This window comes from Eschrichtius robustus, chromosome 6, assembly GCF_028021215.1.
Source record: "Eschrichtius robustus isolate mEscRob2 chromosome 6, mEscRob2.pri, whole genome shotgun sequence".
Lineage (NCBI taxonomy): Eukaryota > Metazoa > Chordata > Mammalia > Artiodactyla > Eschrichtiidae > Eschrichtius > Eschrichtius robustus.
Genome location: NC_090829.1, coordinates 53,612,613 through 53,626,717, shown reverse-complemented (window position 1 = coordinate 53,626,717; position 14,105 = coordinate 53,612,613). Strand labels below are relative to the sequence as shown.

The following is a 14,105-nucleotide window of genomic DNA, read 5'->3' as shown; positions in this document are numbered from 1 at the left end:
TTTTGATAGATGACATTAAAGTATAAGTCTCCCAGTAGGTGCAGAGTTTCCTAGCTAAAACTTTCATCGTTTCTAAAAGCACCAAATGCAGATGCTGGGATAGATATTCTCTTCTTACCATGAATAACATCTACTAGTTCTTTCACTATCAGGTGTCATCAGGAGGGGTTCTAGGGAGGAATTAATTTGAAAGAGCTTATTGGATAGACATACACTTTAATAAAGAGATTTGTTCCTCCCAGAAAGGATTTGGGAAACTTTAAGTTGCTCTTTTTTTCTTCTTTTTTTTTGTAAATGACAGTGATTACCTATAAAATATTCCATTATAACTACAGAATCAAAAGTCACATAATTCCCATCCATTCAGCAAAAAGCTAACTTCAATTAAAAGTGGGTGGTCTGACATCTGATACTGTGTGGGCAAATCTGACAACCTGCCATATACTTTAAATTCCTTTAAGGTGAATGCACAACTTAGCTGGTAATTTGCAAGAAAGAATATGCAGGAATGCAAAATAAATGACGCCAACCATATGGCGCTCAGATTGTAAACCCTTGATGACAAGAATATAGCTGATCACCTTGCAACTGCTACAAGTTTTTCCTCCAGCTGAAGCCATTGTGAGGCATTGAATTATGCAAGTAGTACTTTGCTCCTTTCAAATCAGGGGAAAGTAAGAACTTCATGTAACTTTTGTTCATGAAACATGGATTAAATGGAATGTATTTCACTTGCCAAGTTGATATAAAACCTCTGGATTAGGTATGTCTATAGAAACTGACTTGCACAAGAAAATTCAGATGTTCTATTAATAGAGAATTCTATAAGAATGGTATTTACAACTATAATTGACCTTTCTTTTAAAATTTTATTCCTTTCAGAAGTTAACTATACATTGTCTATGTGAGCGTACTTCTAAATGTCATGCCATTGTTGATAGAGGAAGAGAAAAACAAATCTCAAGTTGAAAATTAAGGCAAAAGCCACCTTATTACCTGTGAAACAATTCAATTCAAACAATATTAAGTGCCTTCTATGTGTCATACACTATGTGACACAGTCCCTGCCCTCAAGTATTATAGATTTTAATTATTCCAATAAGTCCCTGAGATAGATATTATTAAGATTATTTTATTTTAATGTAAGATCATTGAGATTCAATAGTTTGTCCATTATCACAGAAGGTAATGTACCACTCAGTTGGGGTACACAGCACTCCTCACAAGGCAAATTGGAAAGTTATCAAAGTTTAACTGGCTTCCTAAAGAACAGAGGATCAAAAGGCTCTGTCACAAGTATGTGGTCGTAGGCAAAATAATTAAACTTTCTAAGTCTCAGTTTCCACATATAAGAGAATACAAATACTAACCACTCCCTATGATTAACAATAGGTAACTCAGCATTCAGGATGTAAAATCTGAAGTTTTATATTAAAAGTTGTTTAGAACAACTCCTTGGCCATGGCAATAAAAACAAACAATAGAAATCTATCTACACTTGTATTCCAGGAAATCTGTGTGTGACCCTGAATGTTGGGGAATTTCAAGGACTCAGAAAAGGGTTCTGCAGTTCCTACATACAAGGCCCTGGGCTGGACATGACCAGGTCTTCAGAGAAGTATGAGACTCTCAGAGCCCCTCTTCCTACCACTGCAAAGGCAGGGTACAGGGACACAAGGGGTAGGACCCCTCACCAGCTGCTCCCTGGCTCAGAATGAAGAAAGGCTTTGATGTTCTTTTTGGCACACATAATGACTGGATGAGAATGAAAGACCAAGGTCCCCCCAATGGTCCCCACTGTCTCCATCAATCAAAAGATGAGGCCACTCTTGAAAAATGTACAGACACTCACAGTTCCAAGAAAGCTCTTTCTAACTTCAAGCTCTCTCCTATTCTTCCTCTCTTTCCCCAGCCTGGGGAAAGCCAGAGAGGTACAATAGCTAGGAAGAGTAGGAGAAAAGACTAATTGTGTCCCCATCCCTGCCCATAACTTCCTGAGCCTGGGTCAGGCCTGAGTTAGGAGAGGGGAGAATTCAAATTTGATTAGATACTTCAGCTTTGACAGTAGACTTTAAATATTAAAAATTAAAAAAAAATTAATTCACAAAATGTCCAGGAAAGGTATAAGAATATTTTCAATTATGGGAAGAAAAAAAAATGGTTTGCCAAAGCTTATTAAAAGGGGAAGTGATAATAAAGACTCAATTGGCTTTTTGCATATACCCTACCAAAATCAAGAGGTAGTAAAACTATAATACAGCTATGATGATATTTTGAAAGAGGTACTGGATTACTGGATTGTCTTAGGTTTGGTAACACTGGGTTAAGGCTTATATTGAAACAGGAGGGAAGGGGGCAGGGCACAATCTTTAAAAGAATGACATAGCCATAGTACTTGACAAAAACTAGTGAGAACCAACTAGGTCCAAGATGGCGGAAGATTCTACTTCCAGTAGACCTTGAGCCTCATTATACGCTCATTGTAATACATTAGCATAAGCTAAATGACACACCCACCAGTGCCATGACAGTTCTGAGGCTAACCATAAAAGGCCAGAAAGTGGGAGGTGGCCCAATTCTGGAAATCCCCACCCCTTCCCCAAAATAGTTGGAATAATCCTCCCACTCATTAGCCTATGAAATTACCAAGCTTATAAAAACTAACCACACCATATTTCAAGGCCTCTTGCCTTCCGAGATGGCCCACACTCTGTCTGTGGAGTGTGTTTCTCTCTAAATAAATCGGATTCTTACCTATCACTTGGTCTCTGAATTCTTTCGTGACGAAGAAAGAATCTCAAAATTCACCGGCAACAATATCAAAGTCAGAACTGATAATGCATCAGCCACTGCCTCCACCCATGCCCCCCCCCATACTCAGTTTCTTAAAATTCTTCACATGGATGTGTTTCCTGCCTTCGTGGAGCATGTAGCCACATATACATGTAAAAGGACTTTACAAGATACATATATGATAGGTACTAAAGATAGAACCAGTAATAAAAACCTCATGAGATCAAAGAAATGAAATTCACCGTGTACTAGTCCAGAAAGGGAACTAAGTTTTAATGTGGATAGAATCTGGATGGGTGTAGAGGATGAGGATATGTGAATATATAAAACAAGTGGGTTTGTTTGAAGCAGATTATTCTCAGAATTTAGTGGGAAATAAGGTTGGAATTGGACAATAGGAATCCCTACAAAGCAGACTCAGGTAAACTTTAATTTCTATGGGAAGCTAGAAATTGATTTTTGAGTTTTATGGTTGGAAAGGGAAAATGAAATAAAAGAGTATTATCTAGGGAAACTAGAGTTGGGGACATAGACTTTTTTGAGGTTTCATGGTATAATTCAATTACAATTAGGAAAATTAAATTATCTTTTCCAGAACACAAGCGATAACTTTGGTAGTTAGAAAGGTAGTCTTTATGATCTGCTTATTCACAGATAACACGAAAACAGAAAAAAAACCACAGCATTTAGAGAATGAAATTATACTTTAACAAATTATCTTTAGGCCTGGAGATTTAGAAGTATTTCATTGCATGGTCACTATAAACTATTCCTAAATAGAACTAGATTATAGTAAGATCTCAGAGTTTTTAGCACACCACGATTCTAATGCAAAGGGCAGCACTAAAGTAAAAATGAATGACAGCTAGAGAAGTTTTGAATGACATTTATAATTTTTAAAAAGCTTTGCATCCTAATTGGAGTGGGAGAAACCAGAACAATGACATAGATGTTACTTTAAAGAAATAAACTTCTTTGTAAAGGTATTGTTCTGTTTTTTAATCTGGGTGCTGATTTATTGTTATGTAAACTATGAATATATATTTTTCAAACTTTTAAATCTATGGTCTATTTTAAAATAAAAATGATAAGTTAGAAATGTTTCAAATTAGTCTTTTTAGAATAAATTTACAAATATATATTTGTCAACAGATCTATTCTTCATGGGAAAAACCCCGTAATTATCTTCCCCTGTTCTATAGATGGGCTTTGCTCTGGGAGCAGGCTCTCCCTTTCTTTTGTTCTATATCCAGAAATGGGACTGTAATTCCTTCAGCTCCCAGGTTAGCGGGAAGAAGCACGGTGGTTCTGTGAGGTGGGCAGCTAAAGAAAACATCTGGACAATAATAGCTGTTACTAGTCTACTATTTGTCCAGGTAGATTTTCTTTTTGTTTTTTTTGTTTGTTTGTTTGTTTTTGGTTTAACATCTTTATTGGAGTATAATTGCTTTGTAGTGAGATGGATGGACCTAGAGTCTGTCATACAGAGTGAAGTTAGTCAGAAAGAGAAAAACAAATATCGTATGCTAACACATATATATGGAATCTAAAAAAAAAAAAAAAAAAAAAGAAATGGTTCTGAAAAACCTAAGGGCGGGATGGGAATAAAGATGCAGACGTAGAGAATCGACTTGAGGTCATGGGGAGGGGGAAGGGTAAGATGGGACAAAGTGAGAGAGTGGCATGGACATATATACACTACCAAATGTAAAATAGATAGCTAGTGGGAAGCAGTCACATAGCACGAGTAGATGTTTTTTAATTGTTCTGAATTGGTAAAATAAAAAGCATCTGCCCCAGAAGTTTCTCTCCTTATTCTTGAATGCACTGGGCTGGTTTGTCAGTCAGAGAGTTACTACTCTTTGAATTTTTTAAATGAACTATTTTTTTCTTCAAAATGTTGTTAATCCAAAACTCACATCAAAATACCAACATCCCCAAAAGAACCTCAGTGGCTTAATTTCATTATCCACAGACAGCTTTCTAAAATGTCACTTTTTAATTAAATACTTAAAATGGATTATATTATTAACATCTACATAAGGGATTTTTCTATTACAATTAACAGTGCTTTAGCGAATATTCCTGGCTTCTCCCTTCCCTCCTACTCTTCCCCCCAAAATGACCCCAAAGGTCTGGCCCATCATGTATTTCTATGTGTGTGTTCTTATTCCTTTTTTAATTTTTAGGAAGACTATCAAGTTGTCAAAGAGAATTTCCACACCAAAAAAAAAAAAAAACATAAAAAATTGAAAATAGATTTTTGAAGATCATAACACTAAATATTTCTAAAGCAATTCTTGATAAGATTTCAAATAAAATTTTATTAAATGCACATAAATATTACTTTATTTTCAAAATAATCATATAATCTTAGGACCAGATGATTCCTTAAAAGATTTCACCAGTCTGTGGTTTTTAGGTATTTTTTTTGCTCATATACCTTCTAAAGGAATATTTTTAAAACTATGTACTTTTATACATTTCACATCTAAAATGTTTCCTCATATATTTAAGACTTGAAAATATGTAATCCCAATACACCATAAATATTGGCAGGTTAAAATAATGTTTGTAACTCTTTTATTTGTATCTAATTGTCACATCAACTTAATAACCACCATCACATATTACAAAATAAATGAAATCAAGAAAACTTTGCTGAAACAGTTAAAATATTTTGCATTTTCTTTTTATTATTTATTTTTGGTATAATAAAAATATACCCCATGGCTTGAGGGATCTTAATTCCTCCACCAGGGATCAAACCTGCACCCTCAGCAGTGAAAGTGTTAACCACTCCTGGACTGCCAGGGAACTCCTATGAATTGTTTCTTTCTACCCTTGAACTTTAGTTGATTTCACCTCTCTCTCAACATTGTATTTTAATAGAATAAATGTTTTACATATGAAAGACCTCTGTTGATCATCCTCTTACAATTTTTCTGCCACAACAATATGTATATAAAAAAACTTAAGTAAAAATTTCCTGTGATCATGAGAATCTGTGTTAACATTTTTATTCCAGTTTTAACTTTTAGTATGACTATATTTAGTATATACTTGATCAAGACAAATAAACATAAGTTTTGATAATTACTAAACAAAATTAAAATGTTGGAAATTCGTTTCTTCATGAGATGGATGGCCCTTGATTCTACAACCAGTTCTTGTATTCACGGCTGAATATTTTTATTGCTCTAAAAAGATGGTATTCAAAATAAATTTTATTGTTAGTTTTTATATGTCAGTCCTGAGAAAACTAATTCACATAAATAAGAAAGTGAGAAGAGAAGGAGTTTTGTTATAGAAGTGTCATCTGATTCTTTAAATTCCTTCCAAATTATGTGCCAGAAATCACACAGTAATCTGTAATAAAAAATTATCGTTAATGATCTCTTAGCTGACAACTCAATTAACATCACCTTCAATTTTGTTGAAAAGAAAAAACTGGAAATTAGCTGACTTGTAAAAGGGTTTTTTACTCAGCCATTCTCTTTCTCAATAAAATCACCAATATTCTAAATTTTCTTTAAGACTCTGAAGATTTTTTAATTCATTTATCAGCTATATACTGAAGATTCCACGAGCTAGAAGACGGAGATTATATCATATATCACTCAGAAAATTTTAAAAGTATTTCCTCAAGATTGCTTCATCTTGGAAGATGTTTAACCCATCCCTGAGAATTTTAAACCACAGGGATCAGTAAACTTTGGGAAGCGAGAGATGGATGTTGTTCTCTATGAAGTGCACTTATAAAAGGAGAAGAAGAAAAGGAGCACATGTAATACCTCCAAAGCAGTCACCTTCTCAGACCGATCCATCTTAGAGCGGAGTGTGTATCACCATTCAGGATGGATATTGATTCCTTTAGAAATACTGATTCTGAAATCTTTGGAATATCTTGAACTTCCAGGATTTGCCGGTTTAGTTTGAGGATCACGGTTATCAACAGGACCCTCTACTAAAAAGTCCAACCTCTCCTGCTTGTCCTCTGCCCTCTCTCACAGACCCTAGTGACCATGGTTATGATTTTTTTTAAATTGTGTACGATCTTTTCAATTATTACAAAAGCAGTTCATGTCCATTACAGAAAAATAGGAAATACAGACAAGTAAGAGGGAGAAAATATAAAATGTGTGTAATCTCACCAACCACAAATATTCACTTTTATAATGTTGTTTATCTGTCCATACCCTTTCCTGTGCAAATAGTTTTTGTATAAATGGGTAATTTTTACATAACTGTTTTGCAGCTTAATATATCAATTAATATCACTTGCATATTTTTTCAATATTGTCAGAAGTTGTATCTTGTAAAATGTACTGTAGCACTAAATTCCACCATTTCTTCTAAGCATTTATTTTATTTTTTCACTTACTTTTTAAACATTTTTTTATTGAAGTATAGTTGATTTACAATGTTGTGTGAGTTTCAGGTGCACAACAAAGTTATTCAATATTTTGTAATAACCTATAAGGGAAAAGAACCTGAAAAAAAAAAAAATATATATATATATATACGTATAACTGAATCACTTTGCTGTATACCTGAAACTATGGTTGTGATTTGACTTTTTCCCTCCCAGCCTTTCTTTTCGTCTCCAATTCTAAGACCCATATAATTAAAAAGATTTGAAAATATTGGACTAGAACATCTATCTCATCCTTTAGCTTTTTAGGTAAGACTCTGCTAAGAAAAAAAATTAAAAAAAAAAAAAATATATATATATGAAACCACAAAAATGACAATGATGATGAGAGCAAACAATTACATAACACTTATTTTTGCCAATCACTATAACAAAAGCTTTTCATACATTAACTTATTTAAATCTCAGAACAGCCTTATGAGATGGGCACTACTGCTCTTTCCATTTCACAGATAAGGAAACTGAGGAATGAAGAGGTTAAGTGACTTGCTCATCATATTTAACCCCCAAGCAGTATGCCTGCTGTGACTGCACACCCACCACTATCCCAGAAAAAAGTCATACTATTAGTCAATAAAATTGCTTTCCAGAGAAGATACATAGCATTAGAACAAAAGGCAAAGTGATAAGTTGTTTCCAATAAAGAACTTCCAACTTCTTTTTTCCAATTACCTTTACCCAAAATCTGCCATCTTCCCTATTCTGAGAAGAAACTCTGCAGTTCTTGAAGATGGATGCAAAATTAATAGAAAATAAACTAGGTTGAAAAAATTCAGCCACTGCCCACTTGGGATAAATTTTAAATAATTGTGTGAAAGTATAATAGCTTTTATAAAACATAATATTAAAGTATTTATCTATTTCCTAGGAATAACTTCTCAATTTCAAAAAGTGTACAAATGTGTTTGGATGCATGAAGAGAAATGGTTCTTTCTAAATTTGAGCTATATTTCCTAACAAAGTTAACATTATATATGAAAATTTGTTGAGAAATAATTAGCCACAAAATTGAGTTGATTGGTTTGAAAGTGAAAGATGCGGTATTTGAAAGACATTCAATTTTCTTATCAACTTTCATTGGATTATATTTTCACATTTAATATTCATGCAGGAATTATAATTAGTTGAAAGTTACAAAAGGAAAGCATTGTGATACCTTAGTTTTTTAATGGTCAAAAATGCAGCTCCTTAGCATTTATATAGTATTTTTAGTTTAAAAGTACTATTAAGTATATAAAAATATATAGTGAATACTATTGCTTACTTAACTATGATATGGAATCTTTGTAAATCATTGTTAGCACTAGTAAAGATTATTTAACATAGTAATATTTGCTTTCATATACCCAAATCCTGGTCTCCTTCAATAACCCACATCAAATAGCTCTGAAAATCTGTAGAATATGGTTTGTAAAATGATTATTGGTCAGAATTTTTTTTCTTTCTCATTTGTTTCTTTTACTATGTTGTCATATGTTAATAGCTATAAACAAGATCAGTCATGATTAAAATAACTAGGTAAAAATCTATGCCACCATGACAAAATATATTCTGTGAAATGAAGTATGAATGGGCCCTTGCTAGATAATATAAGCCTTTGTTATTTATTCATGTTTTGTCCAAGTAAATCATATTGTATTTTTACTAAGCTGAATCCATAGTTTACCTTAAAAGGAAAACAATGAGAAATCAAAGAAGGAAATAATAAATGCACAAAATCAAATTTGAGAATATATAAAAAGTTAGACTAGCACACATAATTTTATACAATAGTTATAAAACAGTTATATTTATATCATTTTTAAAAAAACAGCACTTTATGCTAATAGCACAAGTCTCAAACCCAAATGCCTGCAGTGGCCAGGAAGGTAACATAAATATGAAATGGGCTAGGTAGAGAGTGTGGGAAAGGGAAGTCTCACTCTCTGTCTAAAAGAGGTAGCCATTAGTCAGCTGCAGAAAATAGTTGCCAGAGTTCAGTGGAAGACAGAAATACAGACTTTTTTTTTAATGTAAAATGTTCGAGCTTTTCAATATCGGCCATTGGCTCCATTTCTTTTTAAACTACTATGTTAGTTTACTTTCAAGATGGTCACTATCAATTCTTTACGCTCTATATGCACATGACATTCCCCCACAGGGAGCTGGCACAAGTGACACTGTATCAGCAGCAGACACACACACTTTTTAATAAAGTCAAGGCCAGCTTCACACAGGACCCCACCCTTCACATGGGGCCCTGCATTTTTACCTTGCTCTGGGCTTCACCAATTACATACAATCTGTGAAGTCCTGAATAGGACTTGTCATCTCTGTTTCCTGGCTCTTGTTGAGAAGTCCGTGCTGCTCTGCTACAAAGAGTGGCCGCACAGAGGAATACAGAGGCATCTGATGTGTGAGTGAGGAAGCCGTTTTGGATGTTAAGCCCGCTCAAACCTGCAGATGACTAGAAGCAAAGAGATCATCTGACTGAAAACCCATGAGACCTAAATGAGAACCACCCAGAGGAGCCCAGTGAACAACAATATCATGAGACAACTCAAAAGTAAATTGTTGTTTAGGCCACTTCATTTTGGGTTGGTTTATGTGGCAATGGATAACCAGAACAGGCACCCTGTGCGCCATACAAACATGTGCCTGCAGGCCTCTATGACCTTTGGTCCGCTAGCCTGTGGCATATATTAGCCCACTGACCACCAGGGTTGATGGCTATGAAGAAATATTCATCGAAATATTATTTTATGTTGGTATTTTAAATGATTTTAATATCTTGATTACACTGTTTGAAGAGTTCAGACAATAGATTTTCTTTTTCTTTTTCTCATATTGAGCTGTTTTATCATTTGACCTGATATGAGACAAAAAAATTAAAATATGATTTAAATTATTTGAAATGGTTGCTATAATTTGCTGCTCAGTTGATGTACATTTGACTAGCATATGTTGCCAATTCAATGTTTTTGATTTTGTTTTCATCTGAAGACAACAATTTGATTTGAAAAAATTGCCTTATTATTGAGTCATTCCAGATACCTTTCACAAACACGTGTCTAACAAGCCATCAAATCCTCTCCCAAGTGCCCAATTCCCACTCCCCTCACCCCAAAATCTAAAACCATTTATTTCTTCCAGAAGACAATTCCTCCAAACCTTTAGGCCATGTACCTTAAATCATTCATTTGAAGGTGCTATGAAAACAAATGATTAAATAATTCTCTTTGATTTTATTTTAGTAAACATGCATATAGGGACAGATTGCCTGAACTATATTTATGCTTGGCAAATAACCTAGGTTTGCCTAATCCTCTCCACTTGAAGTCCAAGGAGAGTTTATTAATGAAAATTGATCAAAAATATTAAAACATAAATATTTAGTTTTTTCTACAACTTGGTTTTTATTCCAAGTCAGAAAGAAAATCTATTTCTGTATTCTTCCTTAAAGATTTCTAGTTGTATCACCTGGATCACTGAGGCTGTTTCCTTAAAACATTATTTTGTAAGTGTTATATTTAGCAAATAATCAAGGAACACCACCACCACCAAGACATTACACAAGACTTAGGAACTGTCTGGCACCGCACTGGTTGCTAGGGCCTTGAACCTGGCCTTGTTATATATCTTTTGCTGTAATGCATTCAGAACGGCACAGAGGAAAATGTTCTGCTCAGGATAGAAAGTGAGTGACAAGTAAGAATAGTCATGTCCTAGGGGTCTGTTTCAGTCAATCAAGCGATTCAAATAATCCCAAGTATTACCATTAGCAAAGATCAACAGCACTAAATTCTTCATGGTGTCAATTTCTGATGTTTGTGCTGCCCAAGTTCTTACATACAGAAGAAGAAACGTCATGGTGAGAACACATACTAGTTGGTAAGAGTCTTTAGTTTCCTTTCCCATTTTGACAATCATTTACTGTATAATTTGGGACAAGTCATAGAATTCATACACACTTTAATTGCTTCCTTCAATGAGGATAATACAATCCTGTTGGAAAAATGCCTTGATAATCTCTTAAGTGAAGTGAAAATTCATATTTACAGGTTCAATTAAATTTGAGTTGTTGAGAAATGATTATTTTCTTAGGGTAAAATAGATGAGATTTGATCACAATCAACACAAAAGAAACCAAGACTTTCGATGAATGAAAGACAGCTATTTTGAATGTCTCCAGATGCATTCCTAGTATCAACTGAACTTGAACACAGAAAAAATAAATCACTACGACCAAAACAATAGATTACTAAAGTCAATTTCATTGTTTCTACTGTGTATACAATAAGCATCAAAGTGTTGTAAAAACAGTTGATGTACTCCATGTAAGTTCCAAGTTGTTTTGGAGGGTTTTTTAGGTTTAACTCATTTTGAGTCTCAAAACTTGAAGTTAACATGCTAGTTGAAAAATAAGTCAATAGATCCTGAAATTGAAACACATACGCTGAATTCTAATTCACTTTTATATTATGTTCCTTGAATTTATAATTCCATGTTTGAAATTACAAACTGTTAATTTTAAATATGTTAATGCATTTGTCAACCAGGTATGAAGTGCTAGAACAGTGATTTTCAAACACTTCTCCCTCCTTCCATCTCTTTATCTCTCAGTCAAAACAAACTAAGAACTGAAAAGCTCTGATTGACAGAGGTTGGGAGGCCTGGAGCACTTAGTCTTCCTTTTCTCAAGAATCCTTCTTTCTTCATTTTGGTGGCTCCTAAATGAATTTGTGAAACAGTTTAAAACCTGTAGGTTGGGCTAGAGATTGGCTAGGTTACTACATAGGTAGAGTAGAATACCTGATAACTATAAGTAATAATCTTATTTCCATTTCACTTTAGTGCCTTAAAGTAGTTGTATTTAGTCTTTCTTATCAGATTGGAAGATCAATATTGGAACGGCTAAATTCATAAGATATAAGGTTTTCTCCTCTTTTCTCAATGTCTCATTGAGAAATATCTCAACTATTCAGGGCAGTTTGCAGTCTAGGGCCCCTCTACTAAAACTTAAAAATGAAATAGCATCTCAGCATGCTCATTTGATTAAGTAAAGTCAACACTCTTCAGCAACCATATTAACATTTTTAATATTATTTATCTCCTAAAATGTATGTAAACCTTTAAAAAAGTATTAATTATCTGTTATGAAAGAAAAAGGAGATTACCCTGAATTATTAGGGTGGATCCAGCAAAGCCATAGGAGTCCTTACAAGGGAAAGAAGGAGGCAGGACACTGAGAATCAGAGAAGATGTGATGATGAAAGCAAAGGTCAGAGAGAGAAAATGAAATTTGAAGATGCTGGGCCGCTGGTTTTGAAGACAGAAGAAGGGGCTACAAGCCAAGGAATGCAGGCAGCTCTAGAAGATAGATAAGGCAAGGAAATATATGCCTCACTAGAGCCTCCAAAAGAAATGCAATCCTGCCAACACCTTGATGTTTGGATTTCTGATTTCTAGAACAGTAAGATAATAAACTTAGGTTGTTTTAAGCCTCTAAGTTTGTGGTTATTTGTTACAGCAGCAATAGGAAATTTACACAGTTAGTGAAGATAAGAAATGACTTAGAAGAGGCTGCCACTCTACGCATTTTAACATTTTGTTGTCTAATACCCTTTGGAGATGTGTAGCAAGCTACAGAGAACTGTGATGATACCTGATAACCAGGTCATTTCATGTTGTAACACATCATGAAGCATTAAGTAAGTACAGTGAAGATCCCATAAAAATATATATCAAAAGGATTACAAATATAAAACTTTGAAGATATTAATAAGTAATAGTTAATGTATTATTTATATTAATAAATAATAATAAAAATTACTACATTTGACTGAATATTTACTATGCATCAGTGAGATAAGTAGTTTACAAACACTATCTCATTTAAATCTGAAAATAGAGATAAGTGTTCATACTTCAGTTTTACAGATGAGAAACTAAATCTATGTTTAACTTGAAAAAGGACAAACAAAAAGAAAGTGAAAGGATTTGAACCAGGGTCTGTTGACTTAAAATGCCATGTTATTCACCAAAAATAAATTGAGATAAGGAACCAAAAATGACAAGTTGAAGTATAAGAGGTTGCTCTGTGGGAAAAATTTGTGAGTACCTCCTTCCTGATTTCAGATGATAGTATTTAAACTTGTCATAGATATGAGGCCTCTCAAACAAGGTGGAAGGCGTCCCAGAATTTCTGCTTTACTTTTAGTTTGAATATTTTCCCTAATAGGGAGTAACTGGTCTAACCATCACTAGAGAACTCAGGAGTGGCCATTTTAGGTCATGGCTTAGAAAAATCTAGAGGGAAAAAAAAGGTATGTTTACATACTTTGTTTCATAGAAAATCTGCTTTTGTATTCAAATGATGTTCTAATGCTTGACATTTTCTTAAGAGGTGAAGCACTAGTATCTATATAAGAAACTGAAGCAAAATTAAACTAATATTTAATGAATATTGATTTTTACCTGGTCTTATACCAGTCACCATAACATATTATATTTTATACGTATTAGTGTTCCCATTTTTACAAAAGAGGTACCTAAGCCTGACAAAGTTTGTCTAAAATTACAGTCAATTTAATTCCAGGTGTGATGACTCCAATAGTTATGATAAAAGTATCAATCCAGAGAAATACAAAATAATCCAAAAGATTATTATCTCCTTTAATCTTCCTTTATGATAAAATCCAAGAACTCTCTCCTCATCCAGTGAAGCTATATCAGATTCTGCACATCAGATCTTTCATCTCTAAATTTAGCCCTATTTTCTGTTATGTAAATTCTCAAATTCCCTTTGGAGTGCACTTACTCAGATTTTCTTGCTAGAACTAGTTTTTAAGCAATGTGTACCTTCTTCCTTTTCTAAGTCATTCTCACTTAATTAAGT

The 14,105-nt window shown here is 33.8% G+C and overlaps 1 protein-coding gene across 6 annotated transcripts in view; it reads right to left on the bottom strand.

Annotated features, from left to right (window-relative positions):
- NLGN1 (neuroligin 1) overlaps window positions 1-14,105 on the bottom strand; it is a 713,955-nt gene that overhangs the window by 383,176 nt on the left and 316,674 nt on the right. The window lies entirely within an intron of this gene.